Source organism: Passer domesticus, chromosome 4 (assembly GCF_036417665.1).
Source record: "Passer domesticus isolate bPasDom1 chromosome 4, bPasDom1.hap1, whole genome shotgun sequence".
NCBI lineage: Eukaryota > Metazoa > Chordata > Aves > Passeriformes > Passeridae > Passer > Passer domesticus.
In genome coordinates this window covers 14,992,461-15,000,856 of record NC_087477.1, presented here as the reverse complement: position 1 = coordinate 15,000,856, position 8,396 = coordinate 14,992,461, and the positions used below count along the sequence as shown (strand labels likewise).

Genomic DNA, 8,396 nt, shown 5'->3' with positions numbered 1-8,396 from the left:
AGGACAGCATGCAGTGATAAGTGAAACAGTACAAAAGTGCTGTCAAGCCATACTGCCTTAACTGTAGGACTATCACAGACTAGCATCTATCAAAACAAGGATGAGCCAGGCCCTTGTTTAGTAGAAGATTAGATCAATTGGTCTGTGATGATTAACAGCTGATGCTGCAGATAATTTTATGGAAAGCACTCCAGCCTTTCAGAAGGGCTGTCTCTGACCGACTGCTTTGTGCAGGGTTATCAGTGCTCATGACTTTACTGTGAACCTTTATGTCAGCCATGGTGCTTCAGTGAGGAAACAGTTGTAGCTTTTGGTGTTTTATATGAACAGTGTTTTGGTGTGAAGCTTTGTGGGAGCTTTAGGTTTTGGGTTTTTTTACTTATACTTGTGCACATCAGGTCTGAGTGTGTACAGTTGCCTCGTACTGTGAGGCGCTCCCTTCAGGGGCCAGTCCCTGGAGATGTTTATGTACACAAAGGACTGGCTTCTGGTGTGGAGACATGGCCTGGGAGCCTGGTTTCATGTACTCCTTTGGAGCAAGGGCATTTGTGGCCCCTAGGACCAGAAGGGATGGAGGCGATAGAGTTCAGTGTATGATCTAAATATTATTATAAAGACTCAAGAAAATAGCAAGACTTAACTTTATTTCCTCTCCTAATTTTGAGTCAGTGTCATGATTCGGGAGGTCTGTCTGCCAGCTGTAGCGTGGCTTAAGCTGGGAGCCAGAGACCATGAGTGAGAAGTCAGCAGCAGCAAAGTTTCCATCTCTCATCCAGGCAGCACGGGAGCAGGATATGGGCTGACATTCCAGCCCAGCTGATCTCGTGTGCTCTGAAGGAAGTAGGACAGGCAGCAGACAAACCCTCAGGCCTGTTTATGAAATATTCCTGTGCAGTAGCTCCCAAAGTGAAGTGCGAGGAGGCTCACAGTTACCAGGGGAGAGGGGAGCAGGAAGCAGGGCTTGAGGGGAGGCTCTTAACTAAAGCCACGACCTATGCAAAAAGAAGCCTGACAATTCCTTCTTCACCCCCCTACCTCGTTAATGACTGCTGGAAAAGCTCTCTCCAATGCAAAGCATCTGGGATGGCTTTGTAGCACAGAGAACAGTGATTAAACAGATGGTATCACCCACGAGCACGGCTGAGCGTGGCTTGTACATGTCTTGGGGAGAAACAGGATATGCCACACAAGAGAGTACTTTGCATTGGGCTGCTGTGCCCACACACCTTCTGCATGACCTGGCGTGGCGTGTCTGCCTGGCCTCCCAGAGTGCGCTCGCTCGCAGCCCTCGGCTGCAGCGCCGCGCTCGCATGGCTCACTGCAGCACAGAGCCTGGCTGTGCCGCCGGGAGCACTGAGCACGGGGGTGCTGGGCATGAAAGATGTGCTGCAGGTGGTTTTTTCTGGGCTGCTCTGCTGGGAAGGCTTCAGCTTGCTTAGAGGGTAGCCTCCAGGTACCTCTTGTTCTTCCTTGCTGTGTCTCTCTGTGGGCACTGTGTGTGTGAATAGCTGTTCCCCCCAATACGTGTGCCTTTCTAAGCTCTGTTTCCTTGGGAACCCCGGCCTTCTGCTTTCCCTTCCCTAAGAAGGTTGGTGGTACTTCACACTTTTCACCATCCTTTTTCTCAGCACCTCTGTCAGATCTGTGAAGTGTGCTGTGCTCTCTCAGAGAATCAGCACAGCTGAGTGGGGAATTCATCCCTGGCACAAAGGCCTGACACTTGCAGGATATCCCGTGAGCCTCAGGTCTGTTTGCACATTTCTAACTGCCATGATTAATTTGTGGCCATTGAGAGTCCTGCTAGTGTAATAGCACTGCTCTCATGTTCTGGCTCAACTGCATAGGATGATGATGCTTCTCCAGGATCTCTTTACTGTCTCCTCCAGGATAGTGCTCTCTGAGCTATTTTATCCAAAGCTGTGTGCTCTTGGCTGTTGTGGTGAGAGATGTTGGCTGGAGGTTCCAGCAAGGTGTAGGCAGTGTCTTGCAGTGTCTGAGGCATTACTTCTCCCCGTAGAGCCTTTCTTGAAGAGGTTGAGCAACCAAGACCTGCAACAGGAGTGCTTTGTGACCTCTTTTCAAAGCTGTAGGAAACCAGCAGCAGGGCAATGACCATTGCCTTGTGCTTCTGTCAGCCAGCATGGCTCCATGGTGCTCCTGGAATTTATAACTGCCAGTGCAGAAACCAGCACTAGTCTGTCCCCTTCAAGCAGTATTAGGCTGATCAACTATTCGGCCTTAAAGGTTTTTCCAACAGAATCAGAAAATACTAGGAGTACAGGAGTTAGTCTGGAGATTTGGCCCTGCTCTGCACAGCCTCCCAGAAAGGTCTCTATCCTCCTTTGGCCGGGTGAGAGCCAAATTCTCTGTTAGTGACATGCCTTCAATGCAGTACTGTTTCTTCTCCACCTCCCAGCAGACGAGGTGTGAGCTGCAGTGTACAAAGGAGGCACTGAGCCAGGCTTGGGAAGCCGACCTCCCTGTTCATATTGTCTTCCTGATGCAATCCTTCCTCCCGGCGCTGCTGCGACCCAAGTGTGGCTGCCTACTAGTCTGAGCCATATTCCTTAGAAAGGGCCAGCTGGCAGAGTTTAGCCCCCAGAAGAGAGAGCCCAGGTGAAGATCTCAGTCAGCTCTGGCCTTTCTCAGGGATGTCTCCTGCAGCCCTGTGGGATTTTTGGTGAGTCACTGGAAAATGGGAGGTAAAGGGAATTTGCTCTGAGAAATGCCATGCAGTCATCTATTCCTAGCCTACTGCTGTGGGTTTGTTTCTCTCTGTGCTACCAGGACAATGTGTAGAGGCTCTGCAACTGGTTCTCACCCATCCACTATTTCAGGATCTAGGTGTATCTACTTAGTAGCAAAAATTTATATAGGTTAATTCCCACACTCCCAATGAATGAATCATTAAGGGAACAAAGAAAGGTGCCTCCTTTAAAGTATCACTGCCACCTGCATTATGAACATACGCCCAGGTTTACCTGTATGTATTTAACCCCTTATCACAGCAAGTAAGTGACAGTCAGCTCTGGCACTGGCTGCACCTCTGCCATGGATGACCAGGAGGAAACTGGTTCTTGCATTTGAGAGTGATGTGCAAAATGCAAAAGAAAGCTGAAAAGAGCCCTCAAACACCCATGTAGAGAGGTTGAGTATGAAACTACACCTGGCCAGGGATGTGTCCCACCGCTCGAACGCTTTCCAGACATACTGAAGAGGAGTGATACCCTGCATCTGCTTAGCATCTGGTGAAACTGAGCTGGAAAAGTGTCCCTCCCACTAGAAAAGCCTGAAAGCCTCCTTGATAGTAACTGACGAGCACTTGCAGGGGTGTAGCTGATGGTCCAAGCCAAAGGATGCAGTAGCTTCCCAGTAGAGCAAATTGTTTCCTCCTGGATGCAAGTAAGAACAGCATCCCTTTCAGCTGAGAGCTGCATTTTGGCTCGAGCTGCAAGGGGGAGGAAGGGGACTGCTCTATCTCCTGTGTGTTTTTCCCACTTGGTTGGGTTGTCAGTGTACCGTCTGAAAGAGGTGTGCCCCAAGGATTCGAAAGGAGATAAGCCACTGAACTATATTAGCACATGAAAGAAAAAACGGTGGGAGCTTCCAAAGGATGGCAAAGGTTCAAAACTTGCTCACAGAAGCACATAGTTGTGGATGATTACTGCAGCACACTCCTCCAGCCGGAGGCGTGGCAACGCAGCATGAGATGAGAACGGAGCACAAAGTGATTAATGCCAGTGCCATTCTTAGTAAGGAATCCTATTTTTAGTACGGATTGGCTTGGGATATGCATGGCTTTAAAATCAAAGAGCCACTGAAAGGAGAACTCCAGAAAAAGGCACCGACTGCCAAGATCAAAGTACAGGTGATCCTGAGACACACAATGGCAGAGGCTGAATGGTGTGGGCCCTTTGGTCCAGTGCTCTGTACTGGTGCTGTGCCGTTCCCTTTCCTTTCAGGCACCATTAGGGGCAGGATCCTGGGCTTCTCTTTTGGCCTCAGAACTGTGCTTCTAAGGGACTCCAGCACTCAAATGAGAGCCACGTAAATAAAACAGGTACTGTCTCTCACAGTGACTCAGAAACTGATAGTTGGGCTGATGGTTTGTGTGTGTGTGTTAGAGACATGGCTGTGATTTCTGAAGAACCTAGTGCCCTGACTCACCTGTAGGACATCTAGAAATCCTGAGCAAATATCCAGAGGCCTCAAATTCTGTGTGGACACCATTTTCTAGCAGAAGAGGAGGAACAAACCGTGGAAACCCTGAGAATCAATGGCACATACTGTGCACTAGCTGCCCTGACTGTTTCACTTTGCTTTGGTTAACCTAGGAGTGACTTTTCCTCTTCTGCTTTTCCTAGTCCTTTAGCATAAATTTAAAAAAAAAGTCTCTTTCCATTGTCATATTGAAGCATGTCTGAGATCCAGAGCACCTTTCAGAAAGGCCCTTGCTGCAAGAGCAGCTGTTTGGACGTTGAAGGTAGAGGGATTTCGGAGGTGGTTGGATACCACTCTTGATGGTCTGTGATGGAGAGGGAATGGCTTGGGGTCTTCTTGTTTGGTTTTCCCTTTGCTGTACAATATTAGAAGTACCATTTGGGTTTTCTCTTCTTTTCTAATTTTGGGACATGGCACCAAACTAGGAATGTAGTCAGGTGTGGCATGGCAGGCACAAGGCCTGCAGGGAGCACAGCCAGTGTGCTGTGCTGCTGTGCTGCTCAGGGTCAGCAGTGAGGACCCCAAGTGACCTCCCTGCTGTCAGTGCATGCAGCTGAGGGAGACAGTGAAGCTCACGTGAGAAGGTTCAGCTATGTGAAACAATGGGTGTGATCTGAAGGCTTCTGTGTTTGTTTTACAGGTAAAGGACAGCAGTGTAATGTTTGCGTTGTTTTTCTTTGATTATGATTAACACATAATCTTGCATGGGGAGACTGCAGGGGAAATTCTGCCCTAGGATCAGCAGTGAGGGTTATTGGTAAAGTACCTGGCTTTAGTAAAGTACCAGTGGCTGCTGGTCTGACTGAGATTACAGGTGAGAGGTTTTTGGGGAGCATGCGGCTTTTCTTTCATCTGATCACAATGACTGTCTAGAACATCTGTAAAGTTAGTCCAGGGAAAAAGAAATCTTGCAGTAAGGTCTAATTTCAGTCTTTTCAATACAAAATTTTGTAATTATTTTTAGAATGATGAGGATTGAAATGTTGTTATTTTTAATTTCCTGTAAAATGAAAAAAAAAAGAAAAAGTCAATCACAGAATTATTTGCTCTGAACGAAAGATAACATTTTGTTTGACCCGGAGTTTTGTGTTTGGGAGTGTTTTCACTTGGCTAAGGTCTCAAGAGAATAACTGCTGTGAGGTGAGAGTTCTCCAGGCTGCTTGGTGGGGACAGGGCACCAGGTGTGCGTACGCAGGTACCTGCCTGCTTGTCCTCTCTGCTCTGCACGTTAGTGAGGATATCTTTGTTTGCAGTGAGCCGACTTAGGTGCCTGCCTTTGTCCTTGCTGCTTACCCACCCAAACACACCTCAAAGTGCAACGCAAGTGGCTATAAATAGTTTGGGATCCTTTAAGGTGAAATACAGGTGCAGCGTAACCACATCGTTTGCTCCAAGTTTCACGGAGGACAGCAGGAGTCCTACTGAAATCTACACTTGGTTTTCCAAGGCCAGGAACACTCTCTGAAGTCACTAATTGTGGTGTTTCCCCATTGATCTCCACAGGGCAGAACTGGGCCCATGCTGAAGACTCCTGAAAATGCTGCTGAGCAGCTGTGGATCTGGTGCCATCACCTCCTGTGAACTCACTGATGTCTCACCATTGTAAGAGACAGCAAGATCCGGCAGCTCTGCTCACCTCCAGTGTAAGTGCTTAACAGATACCCACTGGGAAACAAGTACACAGCATAGCTGCAGAAGGGGCCAGTGCTCTTACTAACAGATACTGTCAACATGTCGTGAAGTTCTTGTTCTCTCTTGGAGATGCAGGGAGATACAGGTAGATCACTGCACTCACATTTGGGTTTACCTGGGCACTTTGCAGCCTACTGCATCCTGATGTTTGTTTGTTCTTTGTTTCCCCTGTGGCTGTGTCTGTGTGCAAATCCCTGGGGTTTTTAAGATGTACTCCAGGAATGTGGTGAGTGAGAGGACCAAGCCCGGCTGGGAGGACTGAAGAAGTTTTTAATGGGCTCTTGGTTTCAGCAGGAGACAGTGAGGACCTGCCATGAGTCTGGGTGTGGAGGAAATATGTCAAGATTCTGGGCCAGGGCTGGGTGCCTCTGAAAAGCAGGGAAAGCAGAAGTACAGTTGGTATGGTCTTGGTGAAGCCACCTGACAAGTACATCTGAGGTGGAGCAGTAACAAGCACTGTAAGGCCAACTCACAGAAAAGGAGTAAGGTAGTGCAGAGGTGGAGACGGCAGAGATGGGCAGAGTTAGAAATGATGCCTCTGCCTGCCAGTGCAAGGCTGCTCTCCTGCAGCACAAAAGTTGGGCTTTTGTGCTGGCTTGAACTTAGGAAGTGGAAGGAGAGGGTGTTTTGTGCACAAGCAAGCTCCACCTGTATATACCAAAGCATTCAATTTATGCTGGACTAACCTGGATGTGTCAATGTTGCTGAGGTGCTGCCTGACCTTCCTCTGCTCCAAGGGTTAAACTATGCAGCCTGGCTGTTTTTGACAGTGCTGCAAATAGACAGCTCTGAGTGGTCTGAAGAAGGAGATCAAAGGCTCTGTGTCAGCCCAGCTACAAGTTAAAATAAGACCTTGGTCCTGGTCAAGCAAAACCATTTGTTAGTTTGGCTCAAACTAACCCCAAACAAATATTCTGGGAACATTAGCATATTGGGAGGCAGTGAAGCACTTGCTTGACTTCCTTTTCTTCTCTCCCTCCCTTGTCTATTTGCAAAAGAAGGTCTTACTCAGAAGAAAGGAATGAGGAAAGTGTAAGCCATGATCTCCTAATATTAATGACGGGGCCCATCCTATAGAAAGACTCATGCTTTTCCCTTGGAGAGATTGTGTGGGTCTTGGAACAATAAGATGAGTTAGTAATTGTGGCTGGGGCTAGGCAAAGAATGAAACCCCCAGCCCCTTTCCACATGAATGGGAAGAACCCAAAACTTTTCCCAAGTTATTAAAATGTGTTGTGAAGTGAGAGGCCATTGAGAGTGTGGGTGATGGAGCAGGCAGGCCGTGGAATCCTGTTCTAATGCAAGTCTGTGTACAGGAATTTGGCCTCCCTGGGACCTACCTGAGCTCTGCAGGTAGGTACACTTTGCTGAAGTTACTGACAAGTAACATGCAGGTTTTGCTGCTGTTTTGCTTTCCCAAGCCCAGTAGATTCTGCATTGGCCAAGGACTCTGCAGTTGTTTAGGTTTTGGGCTGTTTTCTCTTTCTGAATCTGAAATCTGTCTGCAAAGGATTTGCATGCAGTAGCACCTCTGTATCAGGATGCCTGCATGCACTCTCCCTCACGTGTCAGCAGACATGACTTGTCTGTGTCACAGGCTGAGCCTGGGGATGGAAAGGCCCTGTGTGCCCTGTAACAACGTGGACACTTTCCTGCCCTGTCACGGTTCCTCTCATCTGCCAAGATGCTGGGCCTTGCTTACAGAGAATGAGCAGGGAGGTGTGTGGGGATGGCTGGCCTCACCCCTCCAGAACTGCCCCCAGGAGCCTCGAAGAGCTGTTGCTAGCTCCAGTGAACAAAGTCAGGAACATGTCCCTCGGTTTCTTTATCCTGTCTTTACTGAGATATTTCAGGCATGCATGATATAATGACAGTGTGCTGCAGCCCAAAGGTGTGGTGGAAAATCTGGTTAAGCACGCTGGCTGAGCTGCTCCGTGGATCCTCGGCTGGGACATGCTGTAAGGCACAGCTCAGCACTGTTAGCACAGGAAAGACAAGAGCTGCTTCTCTCTCGCTTCAGCCTGAAGAAACCACATTTTTCCATTTTGATTTTTCCATCAGCTCTTGCATCACTACGTAAGTGCTTGCCTGTGTGTTTGTATTTCTAGCTGTCAGGTGCTATTTCATATTTTTACTATGATCATCTCTGGAAGGCCCATTTATACAGATCCACTTGTCTCCTTCAGGTGCAGCTTTTGGAGCCAAGTCATTCTCTCTCAGCTGCACTGCCTCTCTAGACTCAGACTGCTGTGTCTCACTTAGCCAACCTGGCACACCTCAGTGCAAGTCAATATTAAGCCAGGATTTCCCACAGCAGTACGTTGCTTTATGCGCCTTGCTCGCCTCCTTGCTATCCTCTCTGACCCAAGGCACTTGACCACAGCAGTCATAAGGTCCCCAAAATCACATGTTCCGTGCTGTACCTTGCAGAAGGATTGGCAGGGCACTGTCAGAAATGTTGCCCTCCAAGGTGTATTAGGGAT

At 48.3% G+C, this 8,396-nt stretch overlaps 1 long non-coding RNA gene across 2 annotated transcripts in view; it reads left to right on the top strand.

Moving 5' to 3' along the window:
- Positions 1 to 8,396, top strand: part of LOC135298570 (uncharacterized) — a 63,297-nt gene that overhangs the window by 4,103 nt on the left and 50,798 nt on the right. The window contains exons 2-5 of one of the 2 annotated variants that reach the window (XR_010360559.1): positions 2,432 to 2,680; positions 3,773 to 3,868; positions 3,963 to 4,060; positions 5,725 to 5,864. This is a non-coding gene — a long non-coding RNA (uncharacterized LOC135298570). The remainder of the gene's footprint in view (positions 1 to 2,431; positions 2,681 to 3,772; positions 3,869 to 3,962; positions 4,061 to 5,724; positions 5,865 to 8,396) is intronic. The other variant, XR_010360558.1, reaches the window with a different exon arrangement.